The 8,512-nt window shown below is 41.6% G+C and overlaps 1 protein-coding gene across 1 annotated transcript in view; it reads right to left on the bottom strand.

Annotated features, from left to right (window-relative positions):
• B3GALT1 (UDP-Gal:betaGlcNAc beta 1,3-galactosyltransferase, polypeptide 1) overlaps positions 1 to 7,953 on the bottom strand; it is a 39,304-nt gene extending 31,351 nt beyond the window's left edge. Inside the window, exon 1 of the mRNA XM_008593719.1 lies at positions 7,827 to 7,953. The gene's annotated coding sequence lies outside the window, so the exon portion shown is untranslated. The remainder of the gene's footprint in view (positions 1 to 7,826) is intronic.
• Between the last annotated feature and the right edge of the window lie 559 nt (positions 7,954 to 8,512).

An 8,512-nucleotide genomic window follows, 5' to 3' on the forward strand; every position in this document is an offset into this window, starting at 1 on the left:
GTTTTAACCAGACACAGCCTTAATCCATGAGAACCTGATTAGTTTATCTGAGAAGGAATTCACATAAAACTACTAGAGGTTTGATACTGGTGGTCCTTCTGGTAACATTTGAATTTTAACAGAGAGTCCTTTAGGGCCTTGTCAGAAAAGAATGAAGGAAAAATTCATTTCATAAGCATCATAGCCCACTCATGCGGCAGGTATCTTTGAATGGGGGAAGAGATGGGCAAGTTCCAGAATTCCCTGAGTCACCTCAGGAAGACAGCTGCCCCCAGCCTCAACACCCCAGGCTCTCATCTGAGACTAGATCAGCACTTCTGCAGCATTTACCTCTCCTGCCACCATTGGCTGCTTCTCACATCTTCCTGCCACTGTAGACTGTAACTCCACAATGACCAACACATGTATCGAGCGCATACTGTATTTTGTCAGCTTTCTAAGCCTTTTGCGTTTATTAACTAATTCAGTCTTGACAACTATCAGAGGCAGATCATTCTGTTCCCACTTGAGGCACGAAGTTGTTGAACAATTTGCCTGAGGTCACAGGGCAAGTAAATGGCAAAGTTAGAATCAAACTCAGGCTGTCTGACTGCAGGGCTCACATTGTAAACCGCGATCCAGACTGTGTTCCTGGCACCTAGCACAGTGTCTGGAAAGCAGTCACGGTTTCTGGTTTTCCTGTTATGTCTCTGAGATGGTTAATTTGATGTGTTGTTTTGACTGGGCCACAGATACAGTCAAGTGTCACTTAATGATGGGGATACCTTCTGATAAATGAATTCTTAGATGATTTCGTTCTGTGAACATAATTGCAAACCTTGATGAGACATAGCCTACTACACACCTAGGCCAACTGGTATAGCCTATGGCTCCTGTGCTACAAAACCGTACAACATGTTACTGTACTGAACAGTGTAGACAATTGTAACATATCTAGACATATCTAGACATAGAAAAGGTACAGTAAAAATACGGTATTAAAATCTTATGGAACTACCATCGTATATGGGGTCCATTGTACACAAAAACATTGTCATTATGCACCACATGACTGTATTTGGTCAAACATTTTTCTGTGAGAGTGTTTTTGGATGAGATTCACATGTAAATCAGTGGACTTTGAGTAAAGTAGCTTGCCCTCCATAATATGAGTGGGTCTCATCCAATCAGTTGAAGACCTGCATAGAACAAAAGGCTGACCTTCCCTAAGCAAGAGGGAATTCTCCAGAAGACTGCCATCAGGCTTCATCTGCAACATGGGCTCTTCCTAGTTTTCTGGCAGGGTGCCTTTGGATGTAAATTGCAACTCATTCCTGAGTATCCAGCCTGTAAGCCTCCCCCATGAGATTTTGTACTCACCGAGCCTCCACAATGATGTGAGCCAATTCCTTGAAATAAATCTCTTTCTATATATACACACTTTTTCTGTTGGTTCTTTTTCTCTGGAGAACCCTGACTAATATAGACTTCTTTGCTAACAAGTTCCTCGGGGCTAGATCCTGGGTCTTCTCTTCATCTCAGTCTAAATTCTTCTTATTTTCAAAGCAAATTTCTCCTGCCCATGGCCTCAGTGACCATCTGCATGCCAATAATTCTTAACTTTTACACTCTAGTTCAGGAATATCTACAGAGCTCCGGGCCCATACACACCAGTGTGTACCTGAATATGTATTTGGATATCTGAGGGGCACCTGAAAGCAACTTGTACAAAGGCAAATTCAGGATCCTGCAACACTGATCCTCTTTCAGGATCCCCTATCTCTGCAAAATGTGCCTGTATCTATCTGAACAACCAGGAACCATTCCCAGCAGCTCTTCCCCCTTGTCTCTGTGCTTAACCCATCACCATGTCCTGCCAATGTCACTTCAGAAATTTCTCTTATACTTGTATCTCTCATCTCTCCAGCTCCATCCCCCCCTCCCCCACCTTACTCAAGCTATGGGCATCTCCTATCTTGACTTCTGTGGTAACTTTTCAGGTGTCTAGCTGCATATTGTTTCGCCTCTAATCCTTTTCCTTCACATTCCAGCTACAGTGATCTTTCCCCAAAATGAATGTGATCGATCATATCATTCCGTGCACTACCTGTTGAAAACCATTCAGTGATTTTCTGTTGTGCTTTGAAAGAAAGATAAATTCCTAGCAAGACTACATGGTGGTTCCCAAGGCTCTGCATCGTCCCATCCTGAAGCAGTTTCCTCCTAATCTTCTAGACTCCAACTGCCCTGACTTTGTTTTTAATTACTCAAAATTAAGTCCCCCCATAGATCTTTTGCATATACTGTTTTTATTTTATTTCTGAAAATTTGGAACATTCTTCCCAAGCTCTAAACTATCATATCAGAAGCCACTTCCAAGGGAAGCTATTGTGTACCACACACCCCTCCCTTCACCTTGGTCAGGTCCCTTTATTACAGCATCTCATAGTATTCATCTAAATTGATGTGAATACTAATAACTAAGATTTATCATGTGCTTTCCAAGTTCAAGTGTCAAGCACAGTGCTAAATATTTTATAATCATTATATTTAAATATTATCTAATTAAAATTTACAACAAAATCTGAGAAATAGGCAATATTATCATTCTTATTTTACAGAAGAGGAACCTGAGAACCTGTGGCGTAAGCTGAGGGCATATCCAGTAGTGTGATTATTTAGTGGATATTTGACTCTCCCATTGGACTGTGTACTTGGAGTGAGCTGGGGCTGGGTCTGTTATTGATCAGCACTGTTAGGGGACTGCCTGGCATGTAGATTGTGTTCAGTATGTACTTGATTAAAATAATAAATATTTGAATGAGTAATGAACAAGGACACATTTTGCTATGGAAACTAACTGGGTATTCCTTTTGTTCTCTACTCCAAATTAGTCACCTATGAGATTGTTTACAAACTTCTAGACAGCTGCTTGCAAATGAGAAAATGCCATTCCCAATGCTGGAGATGTTTTAGAGTATCCTCCACTCTTCATTTTAATGACCATCTGCTCCACTTCCAAATGAGGCGCCAATTCAGTTTAATTTTACACACAGTTAGGGATGATTTTTTTAGTCCCCATCCTTCTGAGGCTTCTGAAAGAGAGGGAATCCCGCACACACAAGCATACACCTACAAACGTGCACAGCTTGTGTTAGGTAAGACCACACTCACAGCTGTAACAAACAAGCTCTAAATGTCTGAGCCTTAACAAAATAGATGGCTATTTCTTATTTGCATAACAACCTGATGGGGGTGTTGCTGCTTGCCCAGACAGCTTTCCACTTGGTGACTCAGGAGCCCAGACTCCCTCCAGTCCATGGCTCACCCACCCTAAGGGCCTCTGAGTTCTCTCACTGATGGTGGCCAAGAGCACGACAAAGCACACCTCCTTCCTCAAAACCCTGACCCCCAATGAAGGGCTTAACTCCACTCCCTTCCCCTTGCTAGAAATTCGTTATGTGGTCACGTGCAAATTCAAGGAAGGCGAGAAAATGCTACCTATGTGTCCAGAAGGAAAAAAGAGAAAATGTATTTGAATGACTCACCATCAGTCTCTATCCTGCCCCCATCCCTGCAATGTTAGGCAGAGAGCTGCTATAAGATTAGTACGGATTGCCCTGGGTTACGGGAAGAGGGAGATTAATTTTAACCTGGACATCTGGAAAGGCCTGTGGAAAGTATTTTGAGTGGGTCTTGAAGTCCTTGATAGTGCTGGAGGAAGCAGGACTGAAGCCATGTTGGGACCTAAAACCACACGGGCTCTAAAAGATGTTTAAAAGACAGTATTTTTCTTGGCATGCATTCCTAGGAGTTCCCTCTTTTCCCATGGTTATTTGATATTTTGAACCTTGGTTATGGGGAAAGATGACATTATTTACAGAAATGTGAAGTTGTTTTCCAAACAGCCCGAAGTGGCAGACTCGCACATACTACCCAGAGCTTGAGATAACAGCAAAGATGGGAGCAGAAACCAGACAGAGTCTTGGCGAGACTGCACCTGAGACCTTGCATGAAGCCCTCGCCGCTCACATAACGCCTCCCTCCCGCTTTTTCATTTCCCCACATTCCATTCCCTCAGCCCCTCTTTAAAACCCCTCGGTAAACCTGAGTCTTTGAGGTGGCTTTAGCCTGGCCGTTCTCCTTCAGGTTTACCAGGGAGATGGCTTAGCCCAACATCTCTCCTCAGGCTACCAGTATGCCTGAATAAAAGATGACTTTTATTTTCACCAACATTTGACGTTTCAGCGGTTTGCTTTTGTCTGGGGGTAGGCAGCCGTATCTGTGAGTTCGAGGTCAATTTTGGGGCTCCTCAGCCAGGAGCTGAGTGTGCCCTGAATCCAGTAACAATAGGAAGAGATGATAACAGATGTAACTGAGTCCGGGGCCCAGAGAGATAAGGTGTGAAGCCAGGCGGGAGAGAGGGTTGAGAAAAAAAGTACCCTGTCCTTGGTCTATGTGGATGCATCTCGGACTCAATTATCAATTGCTTTAAAAATCTCCTTTTCTTGGTTTTCCTGTGCTCCTTCCATAAGTAATTAAATAACAAGCAGAATTCCACCCTCACCATGAGTATCTTAGTCCCTAATGTGAAGATATGAAATAATTAGAGGGTGTGCTGTGTAAGAATTTTAATGTCATGGAGAACTTCTATTTTTGAGACTGTGCTAATTACACAGGATGAGGCCGAGCAAAGGGGAGATGCACACTGAGCAAAGCACAGCTTATTACAACCAGCTTTGTTTAGAGGCTCTTCTGAATCTACATACGCAATAAATAGATAGCAAACTAGTGTTTGTCTTATAGAAGAAAGCACCGGAGATTTTAGAAGCTTAGGATTTGGCTACTTTGGATTTGACGGTGGTGATAGTACAGGAGACTTTTACAGTCTAGTCTCAAAGGTGGAGAGGAAAGCTGAGCATCTTCAGAGGGAGAAGAGCTCTGTCCCTTCCTCGGTCTGCCAGTCACTGGCTGGGTGATCGTAACCTCTCTGAGCTGCTGCTTCCACTGCCTGGGGATAATAGTACATATAAAAGCACCTAGCACTGGCTCGGACCATATTAAGGACCCAATTTTTATTCTAGAACCATTTTCCTTCCCTTCTCCTACTATCTTTTTCTTAAGTAGGATTTTATTCACCTCCAATAAAAATCCTTAAGACTTTAAGAGCTGTACAAGAATGACTGTAATATCAGATGGATGTACTTCCTCTAAATCTACCAAACTTCAATAAAGGCAGTTATAATGTCAGTGGCTCTATCTGAGCAGCGTCAAGGATAAAGAACCACCTTAGTTGTCATAGCCCAGGAGGGCTGACTCAGCTCTCCTTTTCTCCCAAAGAAGATAAACTGCATATCATGCAATTTGCTTTTTGCTAAGGGGTTCTTGCTTTGTTTTGTTTGCAAATGAGATCTTAAGTGCAAAAGACAATCTATCCTACATAAACATTAAAGGCGCTATGATGAGTTCCATAAAAGTTTGGGTTTTTCCCTAGATTCTGTTGCCAGAATATTAGAAATTATTATGGAAAGCTGAGAGCTCAAAAAATGCACAATGTTACATATTTTCATTGCAAAGTGCTGTGGGCTGCCCATCCCGAGCCTCATCTCAGCTGTGAATGGCTTCTGTACCCAAGTACCTCTCAGGATTGACTGAAAAGATAGAGGCCCTTAGCTCCTGAGAAGGCATTAGGATTATATTATCATATCAATAGCCCACATGCAAAGTTCTTGATAAAACTATCATAATCCAGAGGCAAGAGATAAAATATGAGAGTTTGATTTGTATAAACAAATCAAAGGCATTTAGAGTCAAGCTACTTAACCTGTCTTGAAGCATTGCCAGGAGTATAAACATCAGAACAACCTAAGAGCCTGATACCTTAGGGTAGAAGGAACTCTAAAGATGCTTCTTTTTCCTGATTTACTGTAATCAAGCCATATTGGCCTTCTTTCAATTGTATGAACGAGCCAAACTTAAAGCTTCTTGTCTTAAAGCCTCTATAAATCATCCTTCTGCCTTTTCAGAAATGCCTCTTGTCAGAGTCAGGATAGTCTCAGTTAGGCAGCATTAACAAATAGCTTCCATATTTCAATGGCTTAAGGCAATAAAAGTTTGTTATTTGCTCATGGGTTGACTGGGGGCTCTGTTCTTTGAAGTCACATAAGCTCCAGGTTGAAGGAGACACAACATGTTGAACCACATGACCAGACAGAATGTCACAGGGAAAGGGAGCAGTCTTGCAACAGTCATTAAATGCTCCAGCGTGGAAGCAATACATATTGTTTCCACTCACAACTTACTGGCCAGATCACATCTTATGTCCCCATGCAGACTCAGAGAAACCCAGGCCGTGCAATCCTATCACATGCCTGGAAGGGGAGGGCCGTGGGAAGAGCTCTCCTGACTCTCACACCTCCCCTGACTACCCTTTCTAAAGAAGCTTCTAGCTCTTCCCTGCCTGAGCACCCCCCTTTCCCCCCATAGTACCTATCACACTTCGTAATTGTATTGTTTATTTACTTTCTGTTTTGTTTTTAGTCTGCTTCCTCCGTGGGAAGCTAAGATCACTAAGAGGGAGGACCATGCCAGGAAGCTGACACTATGAAGCAGTTCTCCAAAATGCTCAATCTGCCTAATATTTTAAAATGCTGAATAGATTTGCCTTGAGTCTGGAGAATCTTCATGGCTCTAATCTCATGTCCCTCAGTCTATGTCCATCCTATTTGGCTGTGTGCTGACTTTGCTCCACTGCCCTCATCAGAGGGGCTAAGGCCAAGACAAACTGGGAATTCCTACAAATGCAGTCATGAAGCAGAGGGAAAAAAGTATCAACTAAAACTGCACAGAAATCCCCAAAGGCTAAGAGAGCCAACATATCCAGGGCACATTGCTGGAAACGGTGTAATAATGAAAGGAGAAAGGAATTTGGTAAATTGGCATTTTCTTGAATCTGCTTTTGGCAAATTAGCTGGCAGGGAATGGGTTCAGAGCTGCCACCCACCTTTTGCTAAGAGTTGTATGTCAGTGTCTGATGGAACTTGGTATTTAGAAGGCACTATGTAATAACTGTCCATCACATGGACAAGGAAATTGTAGTTTAGAAAGGTTAAGTGACCAGCCCAAAGTCACAGTGGGTGACAGTGGAAAGCACAAAAGTATAATCCAAGTGTCCTCTTGCTAATGTGGTGCTTCTTTTCCTTAATCACACTCCAGAAAGGCTGCAATCATTTTTATTTACTTCACGTTATTTAGGACAAAACATATATAAAGTAATATTTTGAGTATTTGTCTTGCTTTTTCTCATGTTACATAAGAAACATTTAAACAATTATTTGTTATTTTAGATAGTTTTAATAAGTATACCAGCTTTTTCTATATAAAATTCTGTAATTTTCAAGTGAAATAAGAAATGATTGAAGTACAGTTGCCTGTGGGACAAGGTTATTTCAGCAAAGAAGTTTCAAGAATCAATTAGTAACGGCCTTGGAGACATAGACTTTAAATAGGAATTGTCTCAGGTCACCTAAAGCATATATTTAGTTCCCTAATAGTTCATCTTAAAAGAGGCCACACTAAAACCAGTCAAAGGTTTCATAGACACTTGTAAATATGAATTTTTACAACAGACACTCTTTTAAGCTATGAATTTTTTTGTTTTGTATCATTCATGAATAAGGCTTTTATGGCAAGGGTATTTTAAATGCTATAGCAGGTAAACATTAGTAAAAGAAAAAGAACACCAAACTTTTCCCTCTACTCATTAGTTCTTAGATGTTGATTTCTGATTTTATAGAATTTTTCCTCAGTGATGGGCTGCATAACTGAGAAGTGCGTTCCGGTCCTACCTGCTGGACCAAGCGTGCTGAGTCCTCCTTCTTACTGTGGGTGCAGGGCACTAAGCATGGTCCCAATTTGTCTGATGAGGAGACTTGAGGGTCTTATGCCAGGAGAAGCTGCTGCTTAGCAAACTGTAGAATCCTAAGTGGACACCAAGAAGAAAGAAAGCTTTAGAAATAATGGAAATTAATTGGGTTTGGAGAAATTAAGACAGAATTCTGTCACTCACAGACTTCTGTTTAGACTGTAAGTATATTGCATAGAATGGCATGTGGATAAGCATTGAATAGAGGTTGACTGAATAAAAAAAAAGAATGAATAAATGAACAAATGAGCATTTGAGCTGGTCCTGGGATTGCAAACCCAGATACCTGCAAGACCGTGCAAGTAGAGTAAGCGAGGGAACAGACTGGGTGTGAGACGACAGGGAGTGGTAGGTACTGTGGGGAACTAGTGAACACATACCCCATCTGAAGGGGGCAGCTATTGCACAGGTATAGCTGATGGTTTTTGTTGATACCAGAAGGAAAACAGGCCCAATGATGATACAATTTCAGATTTTCAGGGAGAAACAAATATAATTTTTAATGTGAAATCTCAAGTTTTATATATCAGATTTAAAAACTAAACCAAAATCAAAACAAGATTCGTGCAGGTCAAAACAGGCTAAAACCAAAGCCCATGTGGAGGTCAG

The sequence above is a fragment of the Galeopterus variegatus genome, unplaced genomic scaffold (assembly GCF_000696425.1).
Source record: "Galeopterus variegatus unplaced genomic scaffold, G_variegatus-3.0.2 Scaffold9568, whole genome shotgun sequence".
Classification (NCBI taxonomy): Eukaryota; Metazoa; Chordata; class Mammalia; order Dermoptera; family Cynocephalidae; genus Galeopterus; species Galeopterus variegatus.